General features: G+C 39.0%; 1 long non-coding RNA gene across 3 annotated transcripts in view; it reads left to right on the top strand.

The window, feature by feature from the left end:
- LOC131329141 (uncharacterized) overlaps window positions 1-15,211 on the top strand; it is a 39,878-nt gene that overhangs the window by 1,293 nt on the left and 23,374 nt on the right. For 2 of the 3 annotated variants that reach the window (XR_009200657.1, XR_009200656.1), the window contains exons 1-3: window positions 6,795-7,608; window positions 7,705-7,817; window positions 14,557-14,620. This is a non-coding gene — a long non-coding RNA (uncharacterized LOC131329141). Of the gene's footprint in view, window positions 1-73; window positions 189-1,711; window positions 1,872-6,794; window positions 7,609-7,704; window positions 7,818-14,556; window positions 14,621-15,211 lie in introns of those variants that run through there. The other variant, XR_009200655.1, reaches the window with a different exon arrangement.

Raw genomic sequence — 15,211 nt, 5'->3', positions numbered from 1 at the left:
TGATGTATTAGTTAAGACTGATATGATCTTCTTATATATGATATTTTCTCCTCTCATTCCTATTGTCTACCAGAAAGCTAAGCGTAGCTATGAGAAGGATATATCAGCTTTCAAAGGCACCAGAGTTTCTAATGACAATGTATTTGTTCGTCGAGAGGATGATCAAGGGACTGTGAATGCTGAAGAAGGTAAAAATTAAAGTTTTAGTTCTAACTGGTGCTAACTTAGACACTCTCTAATCATGCCTAATGCTCAAAGCATGAAGAACTTGTCTTTGATATTTTCTTTTAAAGATGACTTTCACCAATGAGGATGTTGGAGTTATCTTCCGGCAGCATCCTAAATCTCTGTTAGGTAGGCATAGTGCTTTTACCTTTTAAACTAAGGGCCATGCTAACAAACGCTCACTGGGCTGTGGTTAAGGTTCACATAAAGCCAAAAAAAAGCTTGTTTGCACTTAATACATTGCATTACACTTTCACATATTCCAACACAACTTCGCCTTAAAACTACCCAAAAGTGCTTGTCCCGTTCTCTTCTCGAGCAAATGAGGTATGCTCAACTAGAATTTTGGCTTTGGTTACCACATAATCCAAGCTTGAGCAATTCTGGTTACTGGAACCAAAGATTGGTTGATTTGATTGATTTTGTTTGACTAACCCATTCTCTGTAACGTGGGGGTTTTCAGGTTAAGTAACAGTGCTCTCAATTTTTAAGTGGAAATCACAGATGCATTACTTCCTATTGAGGTTGGAGTCATAAAAACTTGAAAATGAAAATGATACTCTTTGGCAACATATTCCTTGATGCTGGTGCAAGGAACTAATGTGTTAATCCGACCTCTTAATTACTTTACGTGAACATCACCTCTAAATAGAAGCCACAAGGAGAATGATATACATCGTCGGTAGTGGTACTGTAACTACTGTTAGAATAAAACATAAATTGTTGTAGAAAAAGGGAAAAACAGAGGCACAACAAAGAAAAATTATACTATCCAAGACCACATAGTTTAAAGTTTGTGTTCTCAAATGTGAATGAAAGCTTTCAGTTGTCATGTTTTTATTACCCCACTTTGTCACATCACTTGAGAGATTATACAAGAGGCTCTTCGATTTTGATTTAAAGATTCCAAATCTCTCTCGATTTCTCTCTCTTGAGTCTTGAATCGGCTTATGTCTGTTAGGGACAGGGTATATTGATGTGCTCAGAGTGTTCAACGTTACACAGGCAGGGTGGTATTATCTGGTACAGAACTGAGAAGATTCTCAGCTGGTCACTAGCGTGCGTCTTCAGTTAAGAATGTGTTTGGACCTTAGTCCCAGAATTGTTCAACAAGGCCTTTGCTCCCGCTCTTATAATCCTCTCACTCTAGAATTTTATGGGTGTTTTCGCTTAACAATCATCGATGTAGTCATTTTGTTATACAAAGGGGCATACATCTCGCCCTATTTCCCTCAGCTTTGCTGCCTTCTACTGTGAATGACAGTTGAAGGTGGGATGGTTCTCATTGGGTTAGATCATATTCATCTTGTCTTTTCCCTTTGTTAATGGTAGTTTGTGAAGACTCCTACGAGGAAAGTCTGGTTTTCTTATTAGGTATTTTTTTGTTCGGTATTTTCTTATGAGGATTAGCATGTAAGATATTACTCATCTGCATGTAGGATGGAAATATGGTCTATGTTGTTAACATTGACTGCTTGGCTCACAGAAATCCCAAGTTTTGGCTTCCAGAGGATTCATTTCAGATCCTTAAACTGAGCAGTGAGAAGCATGTTGATCAGTGTGTGTATTGGGGAAGGGGGAAGGACGTTTCCGGAATAGTTCTCCATTGTCCTAGTGATTTTTTCTGCAAATCTCCTCAATACTCTGTAAGTTTCTTTCTGTTCTCCATGACTAAATACATGTTGTGTTGGTAAAATTGTTGATCATTTCGATGTCCTTTGTTAGAGGTGTTGGTCACTCCATATTATAATTCAAGCAAATTATGAATAGAACGTGGTTTGACTGTATCTGATCAGCCATGAGTTGGATTTTGTAGTCGTCTAGTTGAAAATCCTTTTCTTATGAAGCAAAATAAGTTGGAATACTTTCTAAATGCTTTTGAATATGGCTAGAATTTTATTTAGCTGCCATTTTTTCATTCTTGAATGACCCTTTCTAATCTCATGTCTCAAGCTGATGCTCTGTTGGAGGTTTAAATAGTGTAGTGTTCCGGGAACATCTCACACTTTTTGTAGAAATTCTTCCGGAACAAATCAATTATTTTATTTCTTTCTTACTTGGATTATCTCCTAAAAAACCATGCCATGCCCGGCAACATATCCATGCCTGGTAATTTATTGATCATGATGTTTCTGTTATATCTTCTATTTATCTTTTAAGAATGTAACCCATTCTTTCCAATAGTAGGGGCTAGGTGTCCATCTTTTCCTTTTTTTTTCCTTACAAGAAAAGCACATGGCTTCCTACTATTGAGCGCGTGTGTGGTGAATGTTGTGCCAAAAACACTTTGGCCCTGTTTGTTTTGGGTTTTGAGGGAGGTTTTTTAGAATAATGAGTAGAGAGATAGATAGAGAAATTTATTGGAGACCATGCCCATGGCTATTGAGACCCTAAAACAGACAAGGTCTTACTGTCTCCTATTGGAGGCATGCAATTGGAGTATGATTGTATGTGAAAAATGGGGAGTCCTAATCGGTAATGGAAATAACGTAGAAGTAAATACTGCTAAGTGATCATAGAGTTGCTGAGTGACAGACCTTTCCATTTATTCCTGTTCTAGCTTTCCATTGCTCCACGCTCTTGTTGAAACACATCACCAACTTCTTGACCTCTTAATATGGTAGTCGGTTGGAGAAGAAATTCCCTTGCATGGTGGTATCAACATTTCCAAGTTTAGGAAAACTTTCCAACTTTATGGGAAATTGTGGATGCTTCACTGCTTTATATCAGTGGTATCACTCAACGCATATTTATCTACAACGTAAGTAGATTCAATGCTCGTTCCATTATATTGTTGTTTCGCTTTTCTCTGTTTCGTCTCTTTTGGAAGATTCTTGTATTATTCTGTCAAAGAGAAACGAACTATCTTTTAATGGATTTGCTTATCCTTGCAGCTTTTAATGTATTATTCTGGGTTAGTTTTTCTCCCGCTGCAATTTTCAAAGTTGATATTAACTCTTTCCTGGTCCATTTGATATCAAACTTTACGTAGGTTCAAAAGAGATGTGCTTCTTTCCAGAATCTATGCTTCCTTTACTATCCTCAAATTTTCTCTTTATGCTGAACAACAACGATATGATAAATTGAAATAAAGAGAGACTAGGGGAAGAAGAGAACAGAAGCCGAAGCCGAAGAATCTGATGAAAGGAAGGAGAAGAAGCAAGAAAGAGGAATCCGGACAGAGAGAAAAGATAAAAGGTGGAATCCTTTCAATAATCTGCTACACCAAAATAATGTAGGATTTGCGCTGCATTCTACTGATCATATGCGTATACTATCTGACAAGTAAACCCAAAAGAATTATTGCACTAAACCTCTTAAATGAAGCTAGAGTTCCGAAAAGTTAGGGATGTACATTAACGTGTTAGGGACACTCTTCTTGGGGGAATCTCCATTATTGATATCTATCTGTTCACGTCGTAGATTTGTGTGCCCACATAAGCAATGCTTTGGGCATTTGCAATTTAAATTCTAGTCGGACTTTGAATGACTTGGCTATCAAGATACCTCACAACTCTACCAGAGGGAGAAATAATTAGAGACATATTTTAGGATAGTAGCATATGTACAAAGCTTTTCTGCTAGATAAAAAATCTAGGGATTACATGATACCATTTTCCTTGTGGCACTGTGGAATAATAGAACTATCTTGTGCTGCTGTGACAAATCCTTATGCTATATACTTGGGGAAGCTGGTCCTAATTACTATTATAGATAAATCGAAGAAGTTCCCACAGAAGTCCTATCAAATTATTGTTAAAAGTGTCAAATATCTGCTGTAACCAAACAAATTGCCGCCTCCAATCTGCTTGTTTGTATTGATTTTAGATGACATTTACATACAACACCCCTACGTAAACGCTTGCTGTGGTTGAAAGTGTTAGATTGTAGTTTGACAAAATCTGAACTTACTATGATGTTGGAAAATGGTTTTTGTCCATCTATCCTTTGTGACTTTTGTTCCTATCATTGTATATGAAAAAGGAAATGAATTACTTAACTGTTCACCTGAAATTCCCTAAATGTGCCCATATCTCCATCTAATGTGCTTCAACAAATAGATATGGATGACAGTTATGGGGAGAGAGAGAGGGGAGGGATGGGGTTTAACCGACACCCTATTTTTGCAGCATGACTATTCGCATCTTGGCCATTGATCAAATGGACTTTAAGTTTGACCAACTGTATCATCTATCTACTTACCATTTGAATAATTTGCTACTACCAAGTTCCGTACCAACGATTGCTGCACTCAAGCTTGCACCTAAGTTTTGCAATGACCTCTCTGCCCTCCTAGGCTCTTACCTAATAGGACCTCTCAGCCGATTTTGCCTATCATTGCCACAATCTTGCTGCCTTAATCTTCCAACACCATTTATGGGGTTCTAGGTTAATTTCTCAGTTGGACATTGTTACTTGGACTATGAGTTCATCCTGCTTTACCTATTTTGCTTATCGAAAGTCGCCCACTTGGAGCTCTTGATTCGGTGGCATGGCTCGAGAACCCGCTCTTCAATTAAGAACATATAGTGAAGTAACCGATTCAATAAATAGATTACAAGGAATAAGTTCCTAACCCTAGTCCGTTTCCGTTTTGGACAGAGTCATGGAATAGGTCTACTAATTCTTTGAATTTGAGTAAGAGGGATGTTGAACTAAGAAGTGGGCTCTAAAAATGTTTGTAGTTTGTACTATTTGTAGATATTCCAATTTGGCTGCGTAAATATTTATGTCCCGCCTTGGGGCGATGGGTTTTCGTATGCTTGGATCAAAGCATGAAAATCCAATGAAATCTGTGGAACTCTTAAGGAATGAAGATACCCTTAGAGGTGTGTTTAGAGTGCCCGTGGTACACTTAGGGAGGTTAGAGCCACAGAGCCAGGGTTTGCCCCTAGAAGAAGTTTTTTAACTTAATAGTGGATTGACCTGCCTTCTGTAAGAAAGCCTTCAGTAAAAAAATCATGTAATCTCTTCATTTTTTAGGTAATTAAAGTAACAATCATATTAAAAGATTAAAAATATAGCTGTGTCCCTTTGCCTGAATATGGTAGGGTCATGGGCTACGCCTAGTCCTAGATATTTTGGCATGGGCAGGCTCGATGTTAGCCCAAATTTTAGTGTTATCTCGATGGGCTTGGGCCGGGCTAGAGCCCAATGACTTTTGGGTTAGGTCAGGTCGGGTCAAATTTACATTGCTAGACTTAGCGGTGGGGATAGTGTTGGCACTTCACAGGTCCATTAATAGCCTTAGTTATTCTTTCTGTAAGATTAAGAGTTTCCATCGAACTAGGACTGTTAAGGGTTATCTCCATAGAGACGTTATGCAATATAAAAGAATCCTTGCCCACCTAGAACCCCTTTAGGGCGGTAGGTTTGTTACCCACTGTGATTCCATATGCTCGACCATGCATGGTCTGAGCAGGTACGCGCCCCTTGAACTTGGCCTATCACTGCTGATACTGATAATAATAAAATATTGCTAATCAACATAAGTAGTACGATAACATATTCTAGACACCTCATTTTGGGACCACCAGATGAATCCCGAAAATGGTATTCCGGACTGATGACGAAAAATGTCTTTGACAGGCCAACGGATTGATTTTAGACCCTTTAAAGTACAAGGAAATTTGTATTTGTTCGGTCTTATGGCACAAAGTCAACGTAAATGTTAACTAAAGATTAATTGACTCAAGCAAATGTGCTGGATGCAACATTTGACTAATCAATACGCAAGGTTTGAGCTTCTGACCTGTACACTGTATACATTAGAGAGTTTGTCAGATAGGACCAAATTGCATGCTCTTGGATTTACGTATCATAAGCAATATTAATTTGTTGCATACAAGGTTTAATCTATCGTACACAAGGTTTGACCATAAGATGTCTTGTGACTGACAACATAATCAATGTGTGTAATTGTGGGGTGTAGACTGTGAAAATCTCTAACCAGCCATTCGAGAGACCCTTGGGCCAATGGGAGAAAACCCCATTTGCTTATATATAAATAGTGTCATTGACCTCTAGGTAGGGGGGGATGGAGTTAGCTAGGGATTGGCTTGAGAGGAGAGAGAGAGAGAGAGAGAGAGAGAGAGAGAGAGAGAGAGAGAGAGAGAGGAGAAACTATTCTCCTGGTGAGTAATAAACACATGTGATATACACAAGGCATTTACTCTTCCCTTTGAGTCCTTCAACACATATTCAAGGATTCTTGTGAGTTTATTGGCTATCGTCTAGTAGGAAACCCATATAGTGAAAAGTCAACTTGTACTTTGAAGGGCAAGTGGTCAGATAAAGGCTTGCTGAGGTGAGAATACTCCTAACGTTTACAAATGTTTTCTTTGAGGGGAAAACGTCTGCCTCAGGCATAGTTGTTGATATTGTGTCTTATGCCCAAGTAGCATTTGAAAATAGAACCTCACGAAGTCGGAGTTGCAAAGTTGCATCTTTCTGTGCGCTACATTATTCCTTGTGGACGTAAGGGTGAACATGGCATCCGCTTCGTCTTTCTAGAGTATGCCATGTTTCGTTGGAAATGCAGTTTTTGGCGTTTATTTGTGGTATTTGTGTTTATTTGTGGTATTTGTGTTTATTTGTTTATGACACGCATAGCAATATATTTTGTTCATCATTCTACCTATTTTATACAACCAAAGACAAGTTGGTGTACGCAATGTTTTCTTTCTGTACAACATCTTATTCGTTGCAGATGCTACCTCTTGTCACGTATGCCAAAATGCACCAAGACAAATTATTACGTGATGCAATACTGTTTGACTGCTTTTCTTACTGTTTTTATGCACTGTTTGGTTATGATTTACGTCATGCATGCACTACAACAAAGATGGCTTTTTATAGCATTATATCTAACAGCGTTCTTTTAAGAATCTATGAAAGTAAACCAATGATAGTGTTCAGTGATGAGGAGTGGAGGAAAAGCTTGCGCCTAAAATACTATAGCGTTTCATTTAGTATAGCATACAATAGCGTTCCACAAAAATTCCTTTAGTTGGCGCCCTATATCGCACACCCCCTTCTGAAAATTTCAATCTTTCCTGCAAAATCAGAGGCGCAAATATAGATCTTCTTCTTGGTTGGCATTGAAACCCTAGAAAATGGTGAGTTCTGACAAAGCTTTTCCTGGCGACGCGATCTACAGGCCCAATACGTTGATCAGTTCCACACCATCGAGAAAGGCATTGGACACAAACAAGGTCTCTCTCTGAAAAACTTCATCTCCCCCTTTACCCCTTCTTCCCACTATCCTCCTTCTTTGTTTGTGTGTGTGTGTGTCGCGACACAGGAAAACAAGGATAGCAGTCTCCAAGCCCAAGTGCGTTGATCAGTTCCACACCATCGAGAAAAGCATTGGACACAAACAAGGTCTCTCTCTCTGTGCAAAACTTCATCTCCCCCTTTACCCCTTCCTCCCACTATCCTCCTCCTTCTCTGTTTGTTTGTGTGTGTGTCGCGACACAGGAAAACAAGGATAGCAGTCTCCGCCATTTGCAAGCGAGTGAATTTTTCAGAAATTAAGCCCAATTTCAGAGAACCCACGAGTAGCAACAACACACTACAGATACGGCAACCTGGTTGGTTCTCTCTCTCTTGCTATACATATATGGGAAATCTATAACTCCCAATTTCAGAAAACCCTAGATTTTTCTAGAAAAGAAACTAGATTCGAAAACCCTCAATTGTTTCCAGAAATTAAGCCCGAAGTGTAAACCATAGTTCTCTTATCTAGCCCTAAATAAACTCATGGTTCGTATAAATCTGTATATATGGCTTGAATTTCACTATGTGCTTATGAGTAATTTATGATTTCACGGAGAAGAATTGATACCTTGACCCTTTGAGAGTGTTATGCTCTAGTTCCATTCAATAGAATGTCAAATATCATATATTGGGTTCCTCTTTATCGAGATTTTTGTCACTTTAATGGATATAGGCAACCGGATGGCTTCATATTTTTCCGTTGAGAGTGTTTATTGCGTTTGATCCCCTTTACTTGGTTAACTTGTTTCCCTACCCAAGGTGTTTTTAGCTAATATAACTATAAGTTTAATATCTGGGGTGAGTGCACAATAGTTCCGGGGTAAGTCTAGGGAGCAGGAAACGGGAGCACAACCCAGCACATGATGCTGACATGGCAGTGGGCCTCACGTCCGTGTTAGCAAAATTAAAAAAAAAAAACATTTGTGACTCACTTCTCTTCCCTTCTGCAACACGGACCCATTTCTTTCTCTCTCACCAAACACTATTGACGACCACCATCGACACCATTTCCAGTAACCACCATCGACCCCGGCAACCACCACGGACGCCACCCCCATCACCAAACCACCCTTTTCTCTGCAGCTTCCATCTCTCTCTCTCTAAAATTGAATCATCTTGTAGGTTCCACCTAAATCAAAATCCCCACAGAAATGAAATCAGAATCATACCAAGAAAGCACTCTAATTGTCTAGTCTTTCATTCCTTGATTTTGGATTAAACTAGGATTAAATTTGTTACTGGTACATGAAAAATGCTTGCATACCCACATTTAAACCTCGTCGTTTGGCCTGTGCGCGACAGAAGTTTGATGAAAATCTAGAACCAGCTCTATCGCCTTGTAGTAACATGATTTCTGGCCCGTCGGCAAATATTGGATTCCCCCATGTGTGAAAGGGTCTTGTTTGATGCAAACCAATGCCTATATCTAGATGAATTTCAAGCATGGCAGGTTAATTAATGCTCCTTGTATTTTTTTCCATTCAATTTGAGAGAGAGAGTGTGTGTGTGTGTGTGTGGTGTGCTCTGCGATTGATGGTGGTCGTCAATGGTGTTTGGGGCAAAATTAGGGTTTTGGTGGAGGTGGGTCGCGTCTGATTTGGGGGAGAGAGAAAGAAAGGGTCCGTGTTGCAGAGGGGGAGAGAAAGGAGTTGCAAATGTTTTTTTTTTTTTAAAATTTTGCTGACGCAGACGTGGGGCCCACTTCCACGTCAGCATAATGGGTTGGGTTGTGCTCCCGTTTCCAGCTCCCTAGACTTTTGGACTGGAATGTACGCCCTCTATCCCATATGTACTCCTTCTGTCCCATATTGCTTGTCCTTTTTTACTGTTTGGGACATCTCAAATAGTATTATAATATGATATTTTTGAAATTATATAAAACACTAATGATTGTGAGATATAGATAATTTTTTACGTGGCACGACTGCTCAAAAAGGACCAAAAATTTGGGACAGGGGGAGTATGTTTTTTTTGCGGTGGACAAAGGTGTGGTGAGCCTAGCTTTACTGTATTATGTGAACAAAACAGATTAAATTGTGTCCAGATGAACTGGAAAAGGAGGGTTTTCTGCCACCCCCATGGGCCCCCACAACGCCGTTTTGTTATTTTTCCTCGGTTTCTGCATTTTTTCATATTTTCTGCAGTCCCACATCGAAAACTTAGCGTTTTTCCTCCGCGAATTCACCCTATATAAACCCCTTACCTCCATAGGTTTCAAATCGTTCAGAACCTTTGTTCAAAAAATCATTTTCGTTTAAGAGTAGGCCAAGGTCTATTGGCTAGTACTCGAGTATAGTAAAGTCTTCTCTACGCCGTTAGGCTACCGAAGGCATCTTGCATCAAGGTTGCTCCCCTACGGGCAATCATATTCAATTCCCGCTCAATTCCTGAGGGCGGTCCGCTTGGTTTTGTGGAGTCAAGTTATGTCGTTCTTTTTGTTTTCTTTATTGTTTAATCTAGTTTAGCTGCTAGTAAATTATTGCTTAGTTTAATTAGCTAGTCGCATGTTTAGGGTTTATTTTATGTTCTTGCTCATGGTTGTCAAAATCGTACGATTCACAACACGATTCGCGATTCGATTCACGATTCACACAAAAACGATACGAATCTATAGGTGAATCAAGGTTTGTCACAATTGTTGTGTTTGACTAATATGAAACCACATTTGCAATTTGCCTTTGCTAGATGGTAATTATACAAGTAATTGTGAATATTGTTGAGCATAATATCTATATGGATGTTTTGTCTAGCAAATCGATCTTTTTTCAATTCATGTATGTCACGCCCTCGATTTTCAACATAAATAAAGATAGTTTTTCATAAATAAAACTCCTCACAATATTTTACATGATACCCCAAAAGAGTTCACCATGTCCTAATCATTAAATTACAATTCCAACTCCATGAGTTTGAATATATTACATCATAAAAAGAAATAAAGTTAAGATTGTATTACATTCCCAAAATATATTTTATCAAAAAGTCCATGAGTCTCTTTTACCATTCCTTTCAAAATTATTCACTTGAATGCAAACACTCTGCTCCATGCTACTGCTCCGGGTTCACACCTGAAAAATGATAGGTTGAGCTACAAGAGCCCAGTAGAGAAATCTACACCACTATTATATGCAAATGGGATGATAGGTAGAATGAATAACAGAAGTAGATACTGTGTCTCTAATGGCAACAGAACGTGTGTACTAAATGTCCCACCGTCGACTACAGAAGGAAAGCTCTCTGTCAACACCCCAATATTTAAGTACACCTCGAAGATCTAATACCCATATGATTTACTCACGACTGCCAATGCCTCTCAACCCATTCCGATATAACCTATCCAATATTCCAACGTCGCAATATATGTGACAACTCACATTTAACGGTAACAAGTACATCTCTACAGTATCGTGTCCGAACAACCAACCATTTCTTTCATGGATTCATTCCGTTAACCCTTTATTTGCTTCCATATCATAATTGCAAACCAATGCCACACGTCACGTGCGGATCTCTTTTCGGGCTATTCATGGAGTCCCATCACTCCCACAAATACCTCTCACACAGATGGAACAAACTCAATCCACATAATATAGGTCATAATACCATTAGTCATTGCTACACTTCATAACTCTACTATTTATCTCAATCACATAAAATGGATTCATAGGCGAGACTCGTTCATGTAGAAAGTATAAGGCAACCCCATTGTCAACTACTCGCAACTATAACACTATTAGTTTCTTATATTATCATCCACATATCCACACATCTCACATCAAAGTAAACTCATTCTCAACGATTCGTAGATTTCTACCTTGCCACTCATAAAACCATAGAAGTTACGCAAGAAATGTGTCACATATCAAACATAAGGAAAATGTCACATGTATTCGCGCCTAGCGTTGTTTGACTCAAAAGAGTAATCTACGAGTTTGTTTCTCGCATCGCACGTCACACATACAACCTTCGCCCACCTATGTTCCTTTTGTTCTCTAAACCCTCGTTTCGGTGTCAAAGGACTCACACGGAACCCAACAACCACTACAAAGCCTAGTGTACCACTAGCCTCATCAAACCACTCAACTAAGTACTTAGGCGAACCTAAGAACATCCATGTTTCACCCAAACGATTCTAAGGAAAAAGGATTTCCCAACGTATACGAACATATCTATCTTATTTTGGCTGCCAAATATTATCGGTTAAGAATTGGGAGATGGGACCACCACCATTGGAAAGTACATTTCCGGTACATGAATTTCAATATAAAATTTTCCCAAAACAGAGTTCGGATGAAAAAGTTATGCCCGTTCGAAGTTTTTCCAAAATGCTGAAATTTTCATTTCCTACCGGTAGGACACATTTTCCTACCGGTAGGAGACCACAATTTCACGAAAATGACATTACTAGACAGCTTTTCTACCGGTAGGGCCAAAACTCCTACCGGTAGGACCTGGGTTTTCACTGCACGATTTTCAGACTCCACCAGAACATTTCTAACAACGAAAACAACGATCTAGGGCACGATTCAAACACCAAATCAACACATACACACATAATAGAAGTGAGAAATCCCTACCTCATGGGTTTTGAGCAAAATCCGAGCCTTTGACCGAGTCAACCAAGCTCTAACGAGGTCCGATCATGAATTTTCTTGGATATTCGGAAAGCCCGTGCTCCGTATAACAACTTTAATACTCCGGCCTTGTCCGGAATCACATCCTAAGTAGATGAAATCGAAGAGAGAAGAGAAGAGGGAGTCTTTCGGAGGAGAGGAGGAGAGAGAGATAGCCGAGAGAGAATGAGAGAATAGGGAGGAGAAATAATTCTCCTGGGAAGAATTATAGAAGTGGGGAGCAATCCCCCGCTTCTCGCACCACACACTCACACGTGCACCTCTCACATAATTACCTTTATATCCTTCTACGAACACGTCACACCGAATATCCGTACTGTCTATTTCGACGGGCCGGGCGTTTATAAAAGAAAAAATACGACCTCAAAAATACGGGTCTCTACAATGTATCCTCTAAATCATAGATCGGGATAGGGCTTAGAGCTTCAAACCAACCCACATATGTTGCCATACAAGCTATAGTTTAGTTTTGTACCTATCCGGCTACAAACTTTTACTTAGTTAAGGCTAAGCTTTCGTTTTTGCAATGAATCATTAACTCCTATATGCACATATCCATTTTACTATATTATCTATTTTCAAGTTGTGCACAAGTATTTCCTATTAGACCATGTGATAGTAAATTAATAATAGAAAACAAACTTTAATATAGATTTAAGCTTAAATTTCTTAATGTTACAATGTATATTTATTATTTAGGTGCGTAGATATATTTTTTAATGTATTTTCGAAATTTGGATCGAATCATTATGATTCACAATTCGGAAAAGGGTCAATCCGATTCTCGATTTGATTCACGATTTGACAACCTTGTTCTTGCTTAGTTCATGCAAGTTTAGGCTTTTCAATTCGTTTTAAAAGCATATGCTAGTGTAGTTTTTGTTCATGCATGATAATCTAGGGTTTAGATAGATCAAGTATAATGACCGTTTTGCCCTTCATACATGTTTAGTCGTAGTACTGCACGTTTAGTTCTTCATACAAATTACCCTGCTGTTACTCTGTCCGTATGATCACTCGCACATGCATCCACGTAGTCGTTACTCTGCTCACATGCATATTTACCATTTTACCCCAGTCGTTATGCTATCCGCATGCATATTGATATTTTCGTCTATGCCGTTACGCTGTCCGTATACCCTTGTGCATATCATCTGTTTTACGGTCATTATGCTGGCAGTTTCACCCCAGCATGTCAAACTACCGTTTTACCCGTAAATGTCGCATAGTAGCATGATGTTCGTTTGATTAGCTGTTTTGCCCTCATGGTTCATCCGTGAGTAGCCTGTGGTTTCCTAATTGGGTAACCCGGTTTTCAAATTTGAAAAGTTTCCTAATCAGGTTACTTTCCTAACTTGATCGAGTTTCCTAATTTGGAAAGTTTCCTAATCCGGTTAGTTTCCCAGTTTTAGCTAGTTTCCTAATTCGTTCATGTTGCATGTTAGTTCAATTCAGTTCAATCATATCATGCATGTTTCCTATTTCTATTTAGTTGCATGTCTAGTTTAATATCACATGTTGCATGCACTCATTCAATTTAGGCCTTTGCTATGCTCGTTAGCTTTAGGGTAACTTCCCCTGGAAGTAAGGACCCTTCCGGCATTCGCAACGGCGGATTAATCTTTCTTGTGTGCTAGTTTATATCTAGGGACCGTATGAGGACCTAAGGATGGCTATTGATCATTACATGTGGATACGGGATGATAATGGGTTGTTCATCTCTAGGCCTTCATCCTTATGTTGTTTGCTTTTTGTTTTCTTTTTTGTGTGCTGCATTCGACGGAGGTAGTTTTTCAAATGATTTTTCCCTCTTGTAAAAGACTCCATTTTTAAAAACGTGTTTACTAAAACCTACCTATCTGTTTGCTTGAGTCTCGTGCATTGAGGATAGAGATGATTTGAACCAATGGTGATGAGTGGAGGCCAATCATCAGGTTGGGTAGAGTGGGTGCCTAACACCTTCCCACTCGGTACCTTAGCCCTCGGACCTGTCTATGGTGATGCTAGGATCAAGCCTTTCTATAAGAGTCATTCATGGTTCTTGGACCTAAACCAAGTGGCGACTCTGAGTTTTGTCGAGTATTTGTTTAATTGCAAGTATTTGACAGTATTTTGTGCTAGTCATCATGTTTTTAGTAAAGTCTATCCACATGTGCTCAGTCACGCGAGTGCCGGGTGACCACCCTCCGGGCGGCTGCGCTCACACAATGGCTGTTGCTAGGCAAAGGTTTTGTGGGCAAATTTGTTGACGCAAAATAACTAAAGATGATGTTCGGATGGCAATCCAGTTCTTGAATCTCTGAGTATTCAAGTGAATTGGGGTTTGAAAATTTCTATTTTTTCAATTGGTCCTTTTTTTTTTTTTAAGGCCAGAATCAAGGCTCATTGATCAACTTACAAATAGTTATTTGTTTGGCAGGTTGGTTTCCATCCCCTGCTTTGTGCAACACATCTACTCGTTGCGTTGTTCATATGTTTTCAAGGTACATGCTATCTTTAGATGGTGTTCAAAATTTTCTTTTCAAGTGAAGTGACATTGTGATGCGAAGAACCCATTTGAAAGTGATGAGAACATGTTTCAGTCAAGTTTTAGGTTGTTTATTAGAGATGAAATTTGAAATATGGATGGACCATGCTGAATAAAACCACAATTGATGCCGTCTCTAGATTGTTCATGGGCATACGATTTTTGTTATGCGCAACCTTTTATGTTCTTTTCACGCAAGATACCTCACTACATGGATGGATGGATTATTTTCTTTTATTTTTATTTTTCACGTTGACGAACTCAAATCAGTTCGTACGCATAGCATGTGGAATAACTGAGTACAGATGATACAAGTAGTTTGTATAATGACATTGAAGGCACACTAGCCTAGCCTAGTAAACGTGTCTAATATGACGTGTTAAGGCATATAATAACTCATGGAGACATACTGAGAATTAGTTTTAAACATGATAAAATGCCATCGAAGGCATGTTATTTGAGAAAACATGATGAAAGTAAGGTTCATGGATTACTAGCTAGGACTTATATGTCGTAAATTAGATGACATACAGCTAGCTTGGCAAAC

This window comes from Rhododendron vialii, chromosome 6a, assembly GCF_030253575.1.
Source record: "Rhododendron vialii isolate Sample 1 chromosome 6a, ASM3025357v1".
NCBI lineage: Eukaryota > Viridiplantae > Streptophyta > Magnoliopsida > Ericales > Ericaceae > Rhododendron > Rhododendron vialii.
The sequence above is the reverse complement of the archived record's forward strand: the minus strand, read 5'-3'. Positions and strand labels throughout refer to the sequence as shown.